The following is a 22,041-nucleotide window of genomic DNA, read 5'->3' on the forward strand; positions in this document are numbered from 1 at the left end:
CACTTGGAAGAACATGGGAGAGTCTTTCGCCCTGTAGTGGGCGTAGTTAGACTGCTACTGCTGCTGCTAATGATCAATATAATAGCTGCGGCTTCGCGTGCGAAAATTGCTATATTATGGTGAGGAGAGACGTACATATCACCGTTAACGATGTCCTGATTAATGTGGTTGGTATATCCAGGAAACCAGACGTTTTCCGCCTACTTTCCAGGATATAGCCAGCATTTAACCTGGACATGATTAGAAATAAAGTACAGTGAAGAGTTCCGAAAATTCCGAGTAAGGGTTTTCTTTAAAGTGTACCGATATAGCAGAGTGCGCGAACCTTTAAAATTTCGCCTCCATGAAAATTCCAGACTATGCGAATGTCCCACAGGATCAAGGTGTCTTTCGGGTCAGCAACTGTACCACCGAGGTGGACACATGTTTCGTGGTTTTTAAAAGAACGCGTAGCGTAACATTTTTTTTCTTCGTGCGCATCGATTTTTAATGTCGTTCTATTGTATCTGTTTTTTTTATTCTTCAATTTTGACTATTCATCATATTTAACGAGAGTCCTGTTTTGTTCGCCTTTTTTGTATGGCGATAAAGGCTTGCCTTTCAGGCGTAACATTTTTGTTTTAAATGCCTGCTGTTAAGCCCGTGTTGTGTATGAAGTGAAGTAGTGTCTTGTGGAATCTGTTTTCTTCTCGGTTTTGTTGTTATTGTTGTGGTTCTTGTGTTTCTTTTTTTCTGCTAACAGTACGATGATATTATGTATGGTCAAGCCAACGCAGATTATTTTAGAGAATAGAGGTACGCTTCGTTTATAGTATCTTGACAGCTAACGATGACGGGATAATAAGGATTCGTTCATTTTGACTACACACTAGTACTTCCATCGGGGTTATTGATTATTGTATTTCGATAATAGAGCAATGAGCGAACAACAGCTCGCTGTAATCCTACGTTGGGTTATCAGCTAAAGACTTACTAGTTGAAAAAAAAATGCCGCCATATCCACGAAGTGAATGATGATGAGTGGGCGAAGCTCCGGAGGTAAACCTGGTAAACCATGAATCCTCCGTACATTTTGCCCACTCGATTTTATTGCAACGCTCCCTCTAGCGTACGTCGCCGCACTATATCGAACGATGACACGCGCCATATGTGGCATCATTCCTATTTTATAACACCTCGCATCTTTCATAATCAACTACACGTACCGCCGTCTAGTTTATAACATCTTGCATCTTTTGGACGGACGGACGGACGGACGGACGGACGAATGGACGGACGGACGGATGGACGGACGGATGGATGGACGGACGGACGGACGGATTGGCGGATGGATGGATGGACGGATGGATGGATGGATGGACGGGCGGATGGACGGACGGACGGACGGACGGATGGACGGACGGATGGATGGATGGATGGATGGATGGATGGATGGATGGACGGACAGACGGATGGACGGATAGATGGATGGACGGACGGACGGACGGACGGATGGATGGACGGACGGACGGACGGATGGATGGATGGATGGACGGACGGACGGATGGACGGATGGATGGATGGACGGATGGATGGATGGACGGACGGACAGATGGACGGACGGACGGACGGATGGACGGATGGATGGATGGATGGATGGAGGGATGGACGGACGGACGGATGGACGGATGGATATGGCTGTACCCTTTAGATCGGGCGGTGGCTAGCGTAATACTTAGAACTGAACGAGAGGTGGCTACATACAGGGGACGCACAGCCCACGCCTTAAGGAGCTTCGCTCCTAAAACGTATCCTTGTATGAAAGGAACAAAAAATGCAGACGCTGAATGTTGTTGGCTCCTCTCTGCGCCTCACGTTTGAGGATCGCCAACTTCCAAACACACTCGCCACTACCTTAACCACTGACGCCTCGGTCTCAGCCGTTAAAGCTTCATGGTTTATGTATTATGTACAGCAACTTGCTGCGCTGAAACTTCGCCGAAAGCTGATTTTTCAGGGCTTGCACTGCGCCCCACATCCAATATTTCTTCGCAAGCTTTATTTCTGCGGAGGCGGGGTAAATGACGCGAATTACTTATCCCTGATGGGCACAGCACTCCCGGCTTGTGGTACGTTGCTTTCTTTTTTTTGCTTTTCGACGAATGTTTTTGCCGGAAAAAAATAAAATCGCCTATTCCCGGCCACACGAAATACCGAGAGTGTAATCATCGTCAGTGCCTGACCGTGCAGCAAAGTGTGGACGAGTGAGTAGAAGAGGTAATGTGTAGCTACTAATCCCGAGTCCCGAAGAAATAAATATAAAGAATGGAACACGCAAACGCGTACCCGCGTCTTTATAGGCGACATCAAGATTTTAGCGGCGTACCGCATCTATACAGCTCAGCAGTCGTAAGTATAAGAGAGCGCACGTTGAACGCGACGTGAGGTAATCGTAAAATCGGCGCCGGTGAACCGTCCTCTACGTGTATCTACGTTTGTTTTTTTTCATTTGCTCAGATCGTGTAATTTAGCTTCAGTTTCTCAAATGTACAATTGCTCCACTTTCCACTTTTACGCTCCACGTATGAGCGTAAACAAGAGTTATGCAAAAGAAAAAGAAAACACTGGATAAGGAAGAACAAAGAGCAAGAAGCAATGAAACGACAGTTACAGAACAAGATGAGGAATGCGAACAGGCATGCTTTCTTGCCAGAGATATCTGGCAAGGTATGGCTGCCTCGGCCTCCGGGAAGGAAAATAAAGGAGAAAAAAGGGACTTCAAGCACAAAGTTGAGCGTCTCGGAACAAGTGCCCTGGTAGTACTGGGGAGAGAAGGATGTGCGGGGGGAAGGGGGAGAGGAAGAGAGTATCACAGGGAATGGAGGGAGGTGATTCATATCGGCCACTTGCTTGATTTACGAGCCTTCCAAGGCGGTGCGACTTGCGGGCCACTTCTTATTACAGTAGTCGGTAAGGCTGGGCTTCCCTTCTTGCGGAAGCAAGGTTTCGCGAAGCGAACGCGCCGTACCAACGCTCGGCGATGATATTACCTCGCCGATTGTAATGGTGCTAGTAGTAGCTGTACACGCACATTCGGCTCTAGCTTTCCACCAAACCCCTCCTCGGCTACGTCTCTTGCCTCTGTCTCAACCTCTTTCTCGTTCTCGTTCTCCGCCCGGTTCGTGCCAGACCCCCTCCCCCCCTTCCTGTTTTCTCCGTGGCCATTTCTCATGCCTTGCGCGTTACAGAGTATTCGCTTTCTACAACACCCGCTGACACCCCGCCTCTAGCTACCGGCTTCGCAACGCTGTGAGCGTGTGTTCACTCTGTGTACGAGAAGTCAGCGCGGACTCGAACTGTCTGGACTTCCTTTGTCATTATTTATTTTTTTGCAGCCTTCTTTTCACTATCCCGGCCTATCTCGATAAGATGTACCGTCTTCGTTTTGAGGAGTGTTTCGCTTTCGTTGTTATTTCGGTAACTGTATATTTTTTTCAATGCCGCGCTATCTTTGTTCTGTCTCTCGAGACAGGAAACTTATGTTGCCGAGTGTCAAAAAAAAAAAAAAGGAGAAGCTGATACTCCGAGCGTACGTGTGTAGCTGTAGTGCTCCGTGTTGCACCTCCGGTTTTGAAACTCGACCTGATAATAACGAAGCGCGGCTACTACTCGAAATGGTACTTTCTGTTTCGAAAATGTTTCTCTCTCACTGTGTACTCACTCCCGTTTCTCTTATTTCCTTCAAATGCGAACTTTTTTACGCTTCTTCTACTCGGCTCTGATTTTATTGTTAAAGGTACAAGCAATGCCAAAGCAACAGCAAGGCGTGTTTCTGTACCTATGAAAAAAAAAAAAAGACGGGTTTGGCTTTATCAAGACTTATTACGCGACGCACCTGGGCAGCCGTTATCTCAGTTCGCTTAATTTTCTTCAACCGCGCAACTTGCGGCCACGGTCTTGTTTGGTACCGCTGTTTACTTTTTCGCGCTTCTAGACAGCCTTACCTTTCTGCAACGTACAACTACACGTGCATACGTGCGAGCACGCCAGGAAAGAAGCACTCAGAAACGCGTAGAAACGAGCCTGCACGGTAGTGCTGTTCGCGATTCAGCGCACAGTTACCGGCGCTATCTTTCCGGCGAGTGCCTGATTTCAAACCCTCGGAGCACCAGAGAAGAGCAAAGTGGCAACGGTCTGTTTTGTTGCGGCAACAAAACAAATATGACACAGCAAACACAAATTGGTTAGAGAGCGTACAGCTACGGACATTCAACAAACGGGAAACCGAGAGAAGTGTGATGAAAAAAAGGGCAGAAACAACGTCCTGTGTTTCTTTCCATCGAGAAAGCAAAGTTTGCAGCCTTTGCGCTGTTCTTTGCATCGGGTATCTCTACGGACTGAATCGTTTTCAAAGTACTCGGTGTGGATCGCTGTTTTGTTCGTGGTTTTCTTCGTGGTTTTCTTCGTCATGCTGGCAACTTGTCCGCCGAGAGTCTTCATCGAAGTTTTATCTCCTGAAGATGAACAGATGTTCTTTTTCACTTATTTACTCGTTTTTTCTGTGGTCTCACATTTTTCATTTATATCGCGCGTTCCTTAACGAGGCTCACGAGTCCGCATTTCTCCTCATCTCGTGTTCTCTCGAGTTTGGTCAGAGACAGTAAAAATGCCAAATTAATAAATATATGAACTAACATGTGACAACCTCGGTCTTTGAATCATGCGACAGCGGATTAATTTAGACTCGCTTTAAGAACCGCGTTATCGGGACATTGTAATCTACAATATCTGTCACTCAATTTCTCAATATTACTGGATCTCGGGGTCTCGGCTGATTAGGTAACTCTACGTGGCTGTTTCAAAATTTCTTTACCTTTAGCAATAGTTCCGCCGAGCAACCAAGCTTCCCTTGTAAGGCCTTAAGCACCTCATCAAATTCGAAATTTGACTATAGGGTCTTCCGCTTCGGGGGCGTTTGGGACAGGCAATTAAAAAAAAATATTATCATCATCATCATCATCATATGGTGACATCATCGCGAGATGATGTCACCATATGATGTCACGATGACGTCACAGGCCATAAAACGTAGGACGTAATTATAATAGCATCATGACGTCACATTGACACCACGTGATGGCACGTCCCATGATGACGTCATCGCATCGTATCGCAGCCATCTCAAAAGTCGTCCAATCACGAAGGCAATGCATAGATATAGGTAAAGGCGTCCCCAATTTTGGAGGCAGTGCTAAACCAGATTACGTGCAGAAAGCGTTCGAAGGGGGCGGGTGGCGTTGATACATCGGCTGAGAGGAAATAGAAGGTGGCCTTGGCCTTGAAGTCACCTTAAGTGAATGCATAAATGATCCTGTAATTTTTTCGTATTGGTATGTTTACAGCCACTTCTGAGTGCATAAATACCCTCCGCGGTGGTCTAGCGGCTATGGTACTCGGCTGCTGACACGAAGATCACGTGATCGATTTTAGGCCGCGTTTCGATGGAGGAGAAATGCCAGAGGCCCGTGTACTTGGGTGCATGTTAAACAAGACTAAATGGTAAAGATTTCCGAAGCTCCCCATTACGGCCTGTTTCACAATCATGTCGTTGTTTTCAGACGATGGGCTCCAACAGTTATTGGTGTCAGAGTGTAAGTGAAAAGAGAAGCATATTTCTCATTGTGTTGAGGAACACGTGCCACCGCTGCTGGCAAAATGAATGACTCCGACGTTTGCGCGAGACATCGTAAATATATAAGGTTTCGGCGCAGTATTCAAATCGTACGTTAACACACAGTATTGCAATAAATATTGGTGATTTGGTACAACTTTGGACTGTTTATTGCTTCTGTTCAGTCCGCAGTGGTTAAGTAGAGTACCAACCAAGCTACATGAGGACACAAAATATATTGTACCTTCAAAAGGGTTGCAATATTGTTGCACTGATACGAGTTGCATTAATATATCAATATTATTGAGTATGTAAGCTTGAAGTAATGTTACGCCAATTGTGCGTACCGGGTGTTTCTTTCTGTATTTTAAAGACGATAGTCTTTCTTGGGAACCTTCGACGCTAAAATTTTGGTCTGTCTGTCTGTCTGTCTGTACATTTTTTCTGTTTGTCTACTCTCAACAGCATCTGGTACTTGAAACGGCCGATCCCATCCGCAGGGCCCACCAATGTTGCTCAAGGTTGAGCGTTCATGCTTGTGCAATTGTCAAATAAGAAACAACTTTTGCGCATGTCTGGGGCACCATAACAACACGTATATATTGTGCATGTGTGTCTTTTACTAGAAAAGGCATACATAGGTAATTTTAAGGACCGTAGCGCTTATCACGCTGCGCTGACCATGCAACACTTGCACGGAACGGGGAGTGTTTCCAACGCTTTGCTAAGGCGAGACGCTAGTGGCACCTACCCGTCGCTTTGCGTTCTACACCTTATTACCTCTGAGATGGGCGCGCGCACCTGTCTGAAAGCCACGCGCTTTCTTTAAAAAAAAACTGCCAGATGGCGATCATGTCTCACGTGTGATGTGACTTGATGCGCTCGTTCGCCTCCGCTGCACGCTCGAGGCACTCTAACGCAGCGCCTCCAGAATACCACTCACCGATTTTCCCGCGCAGAACACCAAATAGATGTCTTGTTCACTCTCTCCACACGCAAGACTATTGTCTTTCGAGGACATTTGCAAAAACATGCAGATACGGGGTCAATTTTTTTTTGTAATCTATTCACTGTCAACCCATAAGCCTTGCGATTTGAGCCCGCACCTTTGTCAAGTGAACCGAGTGCCTCTTTTCGGTCGAGCCTCGTCCGCTTTTATTGTGCATGACAAAAGAAATGGAGTGAAATGAAAAAAATAAATCGCCCCTGGTGGGACTCGAACCCACAATCTTCGGTTCCGGAGACCGACGCCGTATCCATTTGGCCACAGGAGCTATGCATGCGACGTTTACAATAAACATTGCCAACGCTGCGCTTAAATGTAAAAACGTCGAAACCTTTTGGAAACGTATTTTCGTTTTTTGTGTTTTTATGAAAAGAAGCGTTCGGGTTTAACGGCGCAGCTTTTAAAACTAGTCCACTGCACCAGGATTGCAGTGGACGAACGCTGGGCATAAATAAGCCGATTCTAAACCGCAATTTTGTGCCAGCTGCAAATGGCGCAGCTGAAAACGGCGGAAGAGTATGATTTTCTTTTGTGGAGGAAATGAAAAGTACGGAACTGAAAAAAAAACTAAAAAAAGTACGATTTTGAGTCAGTAGACACCGGAAAACAGGACTTCACTTTCTTTTCCTCTTCCTCTTCTTTGTTTACCTTTACGCTTTGGCCTAAATAACAATATGGACAATAAAATGAAAGATCGGCATCGAAACGAACGAAACATAACATTTTCCCATCACAGCTTTTTGTAAATCACAGTCAAAATATGGGAAGTAAAACTGAACTGTTTTAGTGTGAAGTGTCTGAAGCCTCCTTGGTATTTCACTTCCTTAGACACACTTGTCTCACATAAGCGTTCTCTTCGGCGATGTTCTGACGCGGTGCCAGAGCTGATCACGGAGGCCGCGTCGTATTTTTCCGTTGGGACACGTCTATCTTGGCAATGACAGGAAAACTAGAGAAACGGAGTTTTTGCACACGTACTACTACTACGCGAAGTAGTCGTTCTGTACCGCTGTAGAAAGTGATGGCTCTGCGCGATCAGTGTTTCATGTCGACGCAGTGTCCAATTGGCATTCGAGGAACACGTGAAAAATGCGGCCCCCTGATGTGCTCCAAAACTCGTAGTGACAGCGGATAAATTGAAACAAATACGAATATTTTACTGTTCTGAGCTGAGTCGTGTGTCAAGGGGCTTCATGCAAAAAATTAAGGCAGTATTCTTAATATCTGACGAAGAAAAATTAGGAAACAGCTGTAGGACTACATTAAATAACGGTAGGTTGTGCGCGAGTTGCGTTTGTAGCCTTCACTGCATTGTCAAAAAAATAATGAAAAAAATTTCCGCAACGGTCCGCGAGTATTGGCACGTTCATAGATTGTTGCGCCGCCCAAAGGAATTAAGGAGCGTCCCCTCGAGGATGATCAGTAGTGCAGAGAACTAGAATATACTAGTTCACATTAATCAGACGGCAGACGCTCCCATGTTCAGATGTGATAGCCTCAGTGTTAACGCATTAGCAAAAAACGAACACAAACCACTTCGTATGTTTTGTGCATCAGTGAATATTCCAGACTGTCCGTGACGTGATAAATCTGATACGTTCTTGCGAGACGTGAAGCTTTCGTGAAAACACGTGGTAACTCGCGTGTTCAATTATAGCCCGCAGAGTGCACATATCAGCTTCGCAATGTTTTCGCCAGCCACGTTGGATAGTTAAAGGTTATCACCTGACCTTTGCAGTTGAAAGTCACTTTGGGTTACGTGCATATAGCATTAGTCAGTGCTTTTGTAGTACATATGTTTCATAACGTCCATGGTACGCTAAAAGTAGCGCAGGCTCACTATTTTCTCATTCAAACCTTGGCCAAAGCTGCTCCGCTTAGTTTTTACGTTTGCTGATAGAAGGCAGCACACTGCAAGCGATTCGCTTTTTGCTGGGTGTTCACACTGAGCATTCCGGCCGCTGAAAGTGCTCCGAATCCGGTTCGGCGGCGGCGAGATCCGCCAAAAGGGCCCTCTTCGCGCCGATTGCTCTCGGACCGATTTTTGCGGCGTCTGCCGCCGAATCGGTCACCGCGGACCAATAAGAGCGCTAATCAAGGAATTTTGAAAAATGGCGGCCAAGCCCTACTCACTTGTTACGCCGCAGTGCACATAAACTGAATGTTGAAACTAACGGGAGTTTAGCCTACTCTGTGCCTATTTCACCTTCGTATTTCTTGAAAGAGGTGACCGAGCTTGCTATTGGCGTGACCGAGCTTGTTGCGGTCTTACAGAGCAAAACGAAACCACCAACGCTGCTGGCGTCGGTGGTTTTTCTGCTCTTCGTGCATTACAAGACAGCCACTTGCCAGCAAAGTAAGCATTACTGTCTTTTCTTCCTTCTTGCGTACGAGAATCGTCGAAGTATACACCACCGGATAGCGTAGCAGCGTTTGCGAGCCGCGTCAACAACCGGGTGACAGCACATCCATCCCGCGTTCGCCCCGTAGTAGATGGCATATTCGGCGGCGCGGGGCGCGTCCAGTGCGAACGACGTTGCGTTTCGGCGGCAGGGGAATTTCGGTCACTGTAGAAAGCGGATGTTTCAGTGTGAAGTAGGCATTAGCGCGGATCGTTCTTCGCGCTCAGATAAACGTGGCGAGTGACACCGTGTTGGTTTTGTGTGTAGTGAGTGACGCGTTGTTATCGGAGTCGTTCGGCTGAGAGAATCCCTCTGATTACTGTCCGCAATTGGGTTCAAAGAAACCGTCGTGACATCGAGGATTTTTCACTACACGTAGAACGCACCGAGAGTGACAGCGACGATGAACGATCAGCTGCTAACTCACGGGCAGCGAGTTGTAATTCACTTCCTCTCGTGCGTTAATGTTTTTTTACGCTCGTAAGTAACTTCGATTGTATTTATTGCGTAATACCCTTCAGTGAGCACGAAACAAAAGCATCTCGTGAAACAAGTGCATCTCGTGAAACGTGATCGCCCTCCCCCTTTGTGATTTCTGCGAGCGAGCGTGTATACTGTGTAATGTTAGCCCACTACAGAGCACGGCGCAGGTTCTCTATTTTTTATTTATTCAGTGATTACTCCGCTTGGGGACATCCCGCGTGGTGACATCCAGCGAAAAAAAAAATGCATCTGATGCAAACTCCACCTTTGATTTACGTCGACTATATGTCAATAGCATGCTACCTGCTGTTCGACGCCAAACAGCTGGCGCCCGTAGCACCGAAGGGATTGAGGATGGCCCTCTTTATGAAGAGAGGGTGCTTGAGAAATATGAAATTTCGAGCTTCGCTTCTAAACTCTTCTTGGCACGCACGACTGCAGGATTTGGCTGATACGTGCATATCAGTGTCTGATACTGCGATATGTGTTTTCTCATCAGGCCCGAAGAAAGATTCGTGACCCTATAAGTGATTGTGATGTTATGTATGAATCAGTGATGTCACAAGTCTGAAAGACTGACGCAGTAGCAACAGACCAGCGAGGGTTTTTTCTGAGAACAATGTTCGCAAGAGACCAACGACGCCAAGTCGATCTCCTGAGAGTCATCGAGACCAACCGAATATTAAATGTGACAAACATGTGCATTTAAATTCTGGAGAGACGGCCTTCCTGGTATCATTACAGACGTGTTTGTTTACTCCCGCTTTTCCTTTCGAAAAAATTTAAAACGGCATATGTGAGGCCCAGTCGGGCATGTGCTGTTCCAAAAAAAAGGCGTCTTGGAGTTAGTTGACACGGGAACACCAGAGGCAAGCGCGCTGCGTATCGACTACGTACGACGAAGCAGCCGAGCGGACGGCTCGTTTGCTATTGAGCGTGGCTGAGAATTGCCCCATAAAGGGCAACCGCGAACAGCTGCCTTGGCACCGGAGAATCGATTCCTAAGACAATGGTTGGTGCCCCTTCCGACACCCCTCCCCTCCCCCTTTTGTGACCCTCTCACTTTGCACACACCCACATAGACACACCGATTTCCGCTGTTTTCTTTCTCTTTTCACGGAACATCGTTTTCAGCTACCGCCTTGACGAAGTATATTGAGGTCGCGGTTCTCATCTCAAGCGAAGTAAACGAATCGCAAAAGAAGAGTAAAACACGCATCCACGACGTAAAATTGATAAAAATAAAACATGATAACGTGAAAAGAGAATTGAACGCTCGCTATTGTTCATATCGAACTGCCGTCATCATCCTGTCACTGCGGGGACCCCGTCTTTTAAGGACGGAACGAGGCGACGTTATAAGAAACGAAAAATTTGAAAAGAAAGAAAATAATGATCAGGGGCATTGATTCATCGTCCAATATTCTAACCCCAACGATGAGCTCATGCTCCGCTTCTCTCTGCCTCCGTTACCGTCTGCGTGTGAAGAAGACGCAGTCCCGGCTGAGGAACGAGAATGTTTTCCTCTTCAGTTTATTTCCTTGAACTCTGTGCTTTTTTTCTATGTACAATATCTTTCATGAGGTTCCTGAGCAGATAACAAGAAAAAACAGGCGACCTTATGGTAATGAGAACATTAAGCAGCTTCACGAAAATTCCGCATGAGTGAAGAACTGAAAGTGCGATGAATAGAAAAAATGACCCCTAAATAATTGAACGGGTTTGTTCATACGAACACTTTTGTTATAGCACGTAGTGATTCCTTTCTCAGCTTTTTTTTGCAGCTGAATACTTGGGTACAGTCACTGGGAGATGACGTAATGGTAGGCCTTTGACAAGTGCGTGTGTGCGTGGACCTATCCAAATAACCTGAATTGAACAAATACAACCTACAAATGAAGATTCCGCGGATTCACCGATCGCCAACTGTCCAAGCGTTTGATATCAACACTTTTTTCGCTACCTCGCCTCGCGGCTTCCCATTCGCAGCATTTCGTTGCCGAGAAGAATAATACAGCCCAGTTTCAATTTAATTTCCTTTGTTTAACGAATGAACTGTCTACTACACTATAAATTTGTCCCCAGAAAGGCAGAATAAACATGAAGTCCCGGAGAATGTAAATTGCTCCCTTTGTCATTCATGGTGACACAAAAAAAAAATTATTCCGTCGCAATCGATAACGGAATCACTTATAGGTTAGCTTCACGTCTGACCTATATAACTTCATTACCCAGCTGAGCTTGTTTTGTCATAGAGCGCGTTGAACGATATCCGTTTGACTGCTATGACCAACCTTATAATAAACAAAATAAAGAACGTATATCGATTAGTGTGAAGCGTACCGTGTTTACGCATATATTATATACGTTTCTGACTGATTTCAGCTACTGTTAGCTGCTGTTATCCGCTACTACTAGAGCTGATTAACAAGGCAATTCAAGCTCATCTGAATTGATATAAACTATAATGCTGTCGAATTCATTTCTCATTCAGCGATAATTTTTTTTTGGATTCTACTCCGCATTTGCCAAAATAATTAGCGTACTCCGCCGAAGCGCGCGAGAATGGAAACACCCCCTATACGCGCTAAGCCTCGCGCCAGCAAACGTGCAAGTTTATTCTGGACTAACGTCGAGCCCTTATGCAAAAACAGGGGTTGCTTCATTTGAGTAACTACGCTTTAAAGGCGAGCGAGTTTGGCCGCGCGTAAAGCCGATGCGCATCACGCGACATGCGACGTTAGGTAGGGAGGAGGACCCAGCGTCAAAGGAGAGAGAGGGGGAGGGGCAAACGAGTGACAGGAAGCTTGTCACAGGGAGTGTCTCATCTTCGCTGCGCGCACCACTCCTCGATAGTCGCGGCCCGCACTGTAATGGCACGAAGGTGTAGTTGTCTGTCGCGCAGTAATTCGGCGAGCTGTAAATGGGCGTCGGCATCTTTGTCGAGGCGAAAAAAAAAAGGGGTGGAGGGAGGCGCTGCCATGGAGCTATACGCCACCCTGGAGTCGACGTAGTGCTCTAAGCATTTTGGGCCTGAAGGAGTAAATTGTGCGGAAGGGCGTTGTTTTTCTCGCGCGCAGCCCCCATTAGTGCAGAGGGGCAGAGAACATGTATAAAGAGCGCATCGCACTCAGTGGGCCGTTATGATGATGCAGTTTTCGTTTACCTCATGTCAGCTGCGCCGACAGAGACGTCCCGATGTGAGGTGCAGCGTTGGTAACCCGGGAATATCCTGCACCCTTAGTGGTCGTTGCAGGCTTACGTCGCGCCTTGCACGATTTTTATTGTAGAAGCGTGCTCGTGCTTAGTTAAAAAACAAACAAAGGGCATTAGCTACAATTAGCAAAGAGGAAACCGGGCGGGGCAATTGCTTGCAAATTATGCAAGGCTAGATCTGCCGGCTACCTACAACCTTCTTAACATCAGCCTTAACCTTGCAGACACGTAGCTAGCAATTTATTTAAAGAACGAGAGGTTCCAAACGCACTTCATTTTGTGTACGTTCATGCTTGTGTTTGTCGCATGTGCGCGTGTATGTACGTATCCACTAGAATCATCATAATCCGGAACAAACATGTAGTTCCACATAGTTTACGGACACTATTCTTTATAAAGAAAGAAGGGCAAAGAAGTTCACATCAGTTTATCGCAAGAATTTAACGACAATTAGCCAAATCCAGTAGACATCCTAGTCTGTGCACTGATTACTGCTCCTCATGGCATTCTATTGCAACCCTTTCTGAGACTTCGTGTATGCATGAAGCAAGAGGTTTTCACCAAATAAATAATTCAAGGCAGCGAGTCGGAAACTCGATGGCACAGAAAGCTGCATGGAATGCATTAGATCGAACTCGTCAAATTGAACTCCGGCAGTGGCGTCCGCATCTCGATGGGAGCAAAATGCTAAATGCATGGCCGTGTGCTTCTTGGGCGACACGTTAGAGAATCCCGAACGATCGAAATTTTCGAAGCCTTCTTTTACGGCGCCTCTCGCAAATATACCGTGGTTTCGGGACGTAAAGCCGCAACAGTTATTACTGATATTAGTATTAGTATGTAAGTATGACTCGTTAAAGTTCACAGTTCCACGTACCAGCTCTTTTCGCTGGCCAGAATTTTTCGAAAATTGCAGAATCAATTCGTCCACATGCACGGTCCGTTTCAGAGCTAGCGGGATTCACCCGGAATCCCGCCACTGCGGCTCCTGTTTCGGCCACAGCATTCGATACCGTCGACAGCGTTGACTGCGCGTGCTCGTAGGCACGGTGACGGGACGTTCTTCGCGGCTTTTCCTTTCTCTCGCGCCTCGTGGCCATTATATTAGCTCCCGCCGCGAAGGACAGCCTTGACTACCACGCGACGGCATTAGCCGCGCACAATGCGGGATGCCCATTCGCATTCGCGCATGGCCGGACTAAATTTCTCCTTGTCCGCCCCCGCCTTCCCTCCTCGTGGTCATCGTCAGCCTCTGCTGGTTACAGACACGGCGTGCGGGGCTTAGCACGAAAAAAAGGCTAAATGCCCTTGCGATCGTTTCCTGAAGCTCGTTTGGACATAGAAGAAGGCTACAATGCTGGGCAGTTGTCATAAGGTGCTGGCGAATGCTGCCTAGAATGGCTGAATGGACAGTGAGTTCCATCATGCACCCTAACTACCAACTGAACGCTTAACTAATGAAACACGCACACATGACATTATTGTTGTCTTCTTCAACTGGGAATAAATGATCCCCGGCGGTGCATGAGTGGCAGACGTTATGGCGGTCATTAGAAGTTTCAACCTCTGCTTGATGAGCAGGTTAACATCGTTTGAAGTAACACCATTTTAGTTAAGCTTGAGTTAAACTGCCCTAAACTGCAACGGGGCAGTTTTCATGTTTATATTCTTGAAATATGTCATATTTATACGAACTTGTGCCCTCCTTTAGTACCTTGACGTTGTGCTAGAGACATTTTTTGTTTTTATTTTTAGTTGAAGTATACAAGGATATAAATATTAATAAGATACGACGAATGCACCTCAACAGGGACTTGGCTTCTTCATTCTTGGCATTGAGGTAAATATACTCAAGCGAAATAAAAGATTAGCAAACACATAGGAAAGTTAGCAAAGCGACTTTAATGCTTTTCGTGAATATCAAATCGAATCAAATCTTTATTTCCACCATGTACAATCTCACAGACGAACGCCAAAGGAAAAAATGCCGCCAAGAGGTGGCTTGACAAGTTCGGCAGTTGAATACAGGGTCAGGTTAAGATACAGGGTCAGGTTAAGTTGAATACAGGGTCAGGGAATACAGGGTCAGGTCAGGAAATCATAGGCTAATGTTTGAAGGCAAACATGTACAGTGCAGCTCGACATAATAATAGATTCAAAAACTGGCAGAAGTCATAACAGATGCCATAATCTTTATGCAGAGCGTTCATATTCAATTTACCCCATGAGGATGTGAAATAACTTTACCGGAATCCGAAATGAAAGTTGAAATCATACGGACTGGCCCAAAGGCCTAGCCATGTAGTTAACAGTCTACTAGACCTTAGTGTAGTTTGTAGTCTACAAGAATTCAATGCTATTATTCTACATCGGAGAACGGTATGGCTTTGAAAGCTGCGTTGCGTGTTGTGCACCAAATGTCTATACATTTGGTGCACTGTTAGGGAGGGACGCGTGCCTCCATGACATCACTCTCTGCGTCATCCTTCAATCCACGAGTTTATCTTGTATCTTCTTGATTGATTGATTGATTTGTGGGGTTTAACGTCCCAAAACCACCATTTGATTATGAGAGACGCCGTAGTGGAGGGCTCCGGAAATTTTGACCACCTGGCGTTCTTTAACGTGCACCCAAATCTGAGTACACGGGCCTACAACATTTCCGCCTCCATCGGAAATGCAGCCGCCGCAGCCGGGAATCGAACCCGCGACCTGCGGGTCAGCAGCCGAGTACCTTAGCCACTAGACCACCGCGGCGGGGCCTTGTATCTTCTTGGATCACGATCCTCAGTATGCTTAAATAGTGCATAACACTCCTTCCAATTGTGTGTTTAGAAGAAGTGGTTAATGATTTACAGTACCTGGTGCTGTACTATGGGAAAGCTCAAAGCCGCCCCGAGTAAATACCTAGAATATACCTGCTTGCACCTTCCAATTGTGGGGTTTCTCCTAGAACAGAATGTTCTGCAGATGTAAGGAGTTGCACGAATAACATATCCAGGACATTATTTGCTACCAGCCATGAAAGTACGGTAAAAAGGGTCGGTTTGTAAACACTAGTTTTTTTATATGTGAAGCATTTCTTAGCAAACTTCGGTGACTTTGAGCGTATCTATCTATCTATCTATCTATCTATCTATCTATCTATCTATCTATCTATCTATCTATCTATCTATCTATCTATCTATCTATCTATCTATCTATCTATCTATCTATCTATCTATCTATCTATCTATCTATCTATCTATCTATCTATCTATCTATCTATCTATCTATCTATCTATCTATCTATCTATCTATCTATCTATCTATCTATCTATCTATCTATCTATCTATCTATCTATCTATCTATCTATCTATCTATCTATCTATCTATCTATCTATCTATCTATCTATCTATCTATCTATCTATCTATCTATCTATCTATCTATCTATCTATCTATCTATCTATCTATCTATCTATCCGCCTACAAAATTTAGCTCTCCTGGCCGTTTGGATAATTGTATGAATATCAAACTTGGTATGATATAACATTACTATATGAGAAACATAACTCACTAGTGATAACATGAAAATAATGACATGTATGTCATACATCTCATGATTTACGTGTCAAGGTCTTGCTGCTCTTCCGGTGGTTTCGTTCACATATGTTGCAAAACAGGTATGGTATGACATGACTGCACGGCGAACACAATCGAGAAACCTAAACATCAAAATCATGACATACGTGTCATGTAGCAACATGACTATGACTTTATTCCACACTCATGATGTGCTCGCGGCTGTTTCGCTAGCTTTGCGTATACCGAGTTTGGTATTATGGGACGTGAATGGATGACGAAGGTATGCGACTGGTGGAAACGTGATAATCATGAGATGCGTGTCATGTAACAACATGACTACATGCTACGCTCATGATGCGCTAGTGGCCGTTTTGCTAGCTTCACATGTTAAATTCAGTATTACGTGACGCGAATAGGCGACATAGGTATATGACACATCCAAACACGACAATCACGACATGCGTGTCATGTAACACGGCTACATGCCACATTCATGATGCGCTCGCGGCCGTTTCGCTACCTTAACGTATGCCAAATTTGATATTACGTGACGTCAATGAATGACGGAGGTATGTGACTGGTGCAAACATGATAAATGAGGTACGTGTCATGTGAGAAAATGACTACATGCCAAAGTCAAGGCGCCAATGCATTTTGACGGGACCCGACGCGCGTGCACGCCGGCGTTCGTTTCGTCGCGTCACGTCGGCGTTGCCACGTCAGGCGCCGGTCATGCCATACACTCGCACGCGTGCTCCGCACTGCGTTGCTGTGACGCATGCGCGTTTCAGCGCGTCCGGCGTCCCTCCGTCCCGAAAAGAGGCAGACGCTGTGCTGTCTGGGTAATTCGACGGCGTGACATTCAGCATGTGACATTTCGCGCCGGTTGCCGTCGGGCCGCGCACACGGACGCTGGTTGCGCCTGGTGTCAGATTATAGAGTGCTCGCGTTTTGCTAACGTAGCGTCGCTGTGCCCAGCGTTCGCGCGTGTCAACGTTACGTTGTAGTATATTGGGCTCTTTATGATGCGCTCGCGGCCATTTCGCTAGGTCCACATATATTATACTAAATTTGGTGTTACATGACGTCAATGGACAAGGAAGCAGCTCCACATATACTAAATTTGGTATCACGTGACGTGAATAGATGACGAAGGTGAACGACACATCCTAACATGCTAATAGTGACACGGAAGTCATTTAAGACGTTATTTACCTCCACCTCGTAACGTTGTGCTGACTCTAAGGCGACATATAAACCTTCCTCATTCGTGCTTCGCATATCATTGATTCTCACTGTACGTGGGATCTGCCTTTTTTTTTCACGCAACGTTTTTTTTTTGCCACTCAGTTGAACTAATTTGCACAATTTAGCTCGGGGGAGGGGGATATTCTTTTATTTTCACTACAACGCGGGAGGGATGAGACACAAAGACGAGAGGGAGCAAACAGCCAATAGGCGTGCTGAGGTGATACAGAAATGCTTTTAACGGAATAAAAAAAAATATACAGTTAATGCAGATTAACATCAATATGACAGACATTGTTTTTCAAAGCTAGAAATTGCAGAGCTGGATGATTTTAACAGTGTTTTTGTGTGTTAATGTTTTGAGCGGATGCCAGGTCATGTCGCATTTTATGAGTCATTCGGTAGTGATTTTTGGCGAGGGATTGAGGCAAGTCAGGCGCATAACAGGCTGATTCGGTTCTCTGGGTTCAAGCGCTAACGTTTCAATCCAGTTCCCGTGATGAGGACACCGTTTTACATCCATTCTATCGACAGAGTGGGGCCTCGACCCGCTCTATGCACAATACTTGGGTAATCTCACGTCTTGATCATCGAAATCATCGGATCATCGACCAGTGCTGCGAGGCTCTCTCGTCCATTTGTTCAATCTCTCCCCGCTCTAGTAGACCGCTTAGAAAATACCCCCCCCCCCCCCCCCCCAGCTGTTATTACCATGGGGCTTGATATTGGACACGATATAAGGAGTGGACCTGTGAGCGTCCAAATATTGCATTAGTTAGCTTCTTGCTTAGGACCGCTACTTGCATGGGCCTATTTATTGCATTGTTCCACTCCATGCGTGAGTCTACACCTTGCATGGGCCCAATGATTGCGTTGGTCCGCTCCTTGCATGAGTCAACCCCTTGCGTGGATCTGCTCTACGCATTGATCCGTTTCTTTCGTGGGCTCACTTCTTCCATAGGTTCACTCCTTCTGAATTACTGCTCTCCTTGCACTTTGTACAGAGAAAAAAAAAATAACAACGTGTTGACAGGCTAGAAAGATTGAACTATGGTGGCTAGGTTAGGTAGTAGCATACAGCTTTGCATTATGAGGAATACCTATACAGCTGCGGTGCGCCAAGTGTCAATGCTATTTGCATAAAAAAAGTGAGGGTGTTAGAAGGATGCGAATGCAATGTGTTATGCTTCGGAGATTTAGCCACGGCCTCGTTTCCTCACGAGAAAAAGAAGCGAAACGGAAGTAATGCGGATACACAACCACAGCAACACAGCCTCTCTAAATTCTCAGCGAAGGAAAACCCTGGGACAAGCAAATAATAAAAATCAGACTTCTTCACGAGCACCTTAAGATTGCTGGGATCTCGTATGCGTGATTGGCCGCACTGAAACTATTCGTATTTATCTTCCGGGCTCCCTTTTCGTTTCCCGCTCTCTCTCTCTCTTTTTTTTTTGCCCCGTCCGGTTCCTTTTCGGTGCGACGAGCGCTCAGTTATTTCCAATTCCTGCTTTCCATGTTTCGATCCCAACTTCGAGCATTAGTCCAAATTTTTTCATTTCTTGCGCCAGCGTTATAGGAACCGGTTTCACTTGAGCGAACACTGATTGTCTCATTGAACGAAATCTGGGGGGTGGACAAGGCCTCGCATTGGCCATAGCGCTGGGACCCGGTCGGAATTTAGAGAAAGCGGTATTCTTTGCACTTGTATTTTACAGGCTGCCTCGCCCCCGCTGTTTGCATCGCGTGATCAATAGTTGGCTCTCGCCTGTCGGCTCGTGTAGTCATTTCGTAGTTTTAATCACTCACTCACTCACTCACTCACTCACTCACTCACTGTATAACTAACTAACTAACTAACTAACTAACTAACTAACTAACTAACTAACTAACTAACTAACTAACTAACTAACTAACTAACTAACTAACTAACTAACTAACTAACTATCTAACTAACTAACTAACTAACTAACTAACTAACTTGCATGCAACGCCATTTATTGACACGTATTATCACTCATGTGCCTTGAACAGCTATTACAAATGAATGTATCTGCAGGGCTTGACTCGAGTGAAAGATAGCTATAAACATGCACTTCTTTAAGGCTGTAATAATATTATCTGCTGCATCCACCAGGTGTATAGCGAATCAGCTTCCGGCCTGTATTCCTGGCGTTACGCTAATTACCATGCTGTTCACCATTTTGGAAAAGCTTTAACCTTTACATTGCTCAACACAATCCTTCAGTATTTTACCGCGACGGGGTCTGACTTTATCGCTACGACTGTGTGCAAAGTTGATAGCGTGCCATTGCTGTACTATTTGTCACTGTCGTTAAGTCGTTATATGCTTTGAAGATGTCTTGTGGCTTGAGCGTTGGTGCTGCAGATAACACTTGTTTTCTTTCTCTTTCTGTCTTTCGCAGGTGAGTACATGAAACAGCCTGCTTCCCTTGGGAGTAAAGTGGCGTAGCTCACGTCACTGAAAGGTTTGGTTCGTCCCTGTTATCATCCAGTATTTACCATTTGCGAATTCACGGTGATGCTAGGGTGCGGAAGTACTTGTTGTCCGTGGATTCTGGAGACTTTCAGCGATAGTCTTCGAGGGCTTTCTAGGAAATATTCGACGGGAACGTTGGTTTCTTGCGACTTGCTTGGAATGGGAATGTGCGACATATACCAATAATTTGCTGACTGAACTGAATCTTCGAAGACCTGGTGACAGAAACTGTTGAATAATTAGCGCGGTGTAGTGTCCGTCACATTTGCACATCCCTAATCGTCTCCATGAAACCTCCAACCAAGAAAACGAGAAAGCAAATATACTACTACTACTACTACTACTACTACTACTACCACTACTACTACTACTACTACTACTACTACTACTACTACTACTACTACTACTACTAATAATAATAATAATAATAATAATAATAAATCTGGTTCTGAGATGCCGTGGTGCAGAGCTCCGGTAATTTTGACCATCTGGTGTCCTTCAACATGCGCTACCATCGCACAGTACACGTGCCTCTACCATTTCGCCCCCTTCGAAATGCGACTGCTGTGGTCGGCATTGATTATTGGGACTGCAGCGAAGCACCTAGGCCACTGTTCCACTGTGGCGTACAATAGAGACGTTAAGCTGGGATTTATCTTCGTTATTTGAACCTGCAAGGTGATCGTTCATGTGTATCATCAATGGCTGCTCCTGATGCGAGATTGTGTACGATAGCTGGATGGATGGATGAATGGATGGATAGATAGATAGATAGATAGATAGATAGATAGATAGATAGATAGATAGATAGATAGATAGATAGATAGATAGATAGAATGATATATTGTGATATTTAGAAAGAAGTAAAAGTTGTGTTAAAATTGTTATCCATCATTCACATCAAAAACTAAGAAACGACGAATATATCATGCAACAACGAAAAAGCTGAAATATCCAAAAAAAACACCACAAGATAGAGTGTATGTATATATTTATAAGTGAAAATTGTTCTTATTGAACGAAGAAGGAAAATATTATGTTTTTTCTTAGGAAAAGGAGTTGGAGGGTTAATGGTGTTTTGATGAGTGCGGCCTTTCTTCCCCTTTCCTTTTTTTTTCATCGAATGAATGGCCAGAGAAAACAAAAGGGTATGGCCGAGCGACTTGCTCGAAGATGAGATGGGTAGTTTAAAAATGTCCTATTGTACTATACTGTTAAAAGTCTAAGCATTTTCCGTTTGTACGTCTTTACGTTTAGAAGCTTAAAAAAAAAACGTCGTAGACAACAGTCAATATACCATTGTATAGGTCGAAGTGCCACGTGTCCAGTATTGTAATGCGATTTGCAGAGCCTAAATACGAAGAGCCAGCACAAAGTGGAAGACAGCAGCAGAAATGCCATAACTAAGAAGGCACTTGCATTAAACTTGTTACGCATGAAGCAAAGAAAAGAGAAGTAACATCGTGGTTATTTTTTTTTCTTATTTTCCTGGGGAGAGGCCTTGATGGGAAGAAAAAAAAATGCCCTGAGGCAACGCCACTGGAAGACCCCCCCTCTCCTTTTTTTGTTTTCTGGGAAACCACGCTAAAGAAATTTAACAACAGAGACGGAAAAAGAAGGGCCTTGAGGGAACAAGACTTTTTTTGGAAATGGAAAACGAAATCTGAACTAAAGTGGTGTCCAATGCTATTCCATTGACATCAGATGAAGACAACAATTTACTGCGATAAAATGAATTTTAGTATGAAGGACGTTTGTACATTTTCCGAGAGAGATAAAAGAAAAAAATAAAGTTTACGGACCTTTAGGCGTGTGCAGGCGGCGCCGACGACGCCAAGTAGATGACGCTATGGTCGCCTTTTTTTCACGGTGCGTTGACGCTGGGCCAGCGCCGGTGCTGAAGACAAGGCTCGCCGTCAACTCTGGCCGAGCTAGACGCTCGCTCGATTGCTCTCAAGCGGCGTGGCCAAA

The 22,041-nt window shown here is 45.2% G+C and overlaps 1 protein-coding gene and 1 non-coding gene across 3 annotated transcripts in view; one reads left to right on the top strand and one right to left on the bottom strand.

Annotated features, from left to right (window-relative positions):
- The window catches only part of LOC119174687 (glutamate receptor ionotropic, kainate 2), a 356,865-nt gene that overhangs the window by 180,324 nt on the left and 154,500 nt on the right, over positions 1–22,041 (top strand). The window lies entirely within an intron of this gene.
- Positions 6,852–6,924, bottom strand: TRNAR-CCG (transfer RNA arginine (anticodon CCG)). Its single transcript has one exon. It is a non-coding gene; the product is annotated as a tRNA-Arg (tRNA).

The sequence above is a fragment of the Rhipicephalus microplus genome, chromosome 5, assembly GCF_043290135.1.
Source record: "Rhipicephalus microplus isolate Deutch F79 chromosome 5, USDA_Rmic, whole genome shotgun sequence".
NCBI classification, from domain to species: domain Eukaryota; kingdom Metazoa; phylum Arthropoda; class Arachnida; order Ixodida; family Ixodidae; genus Rhipicephalus; species Rhipicephalus microplus.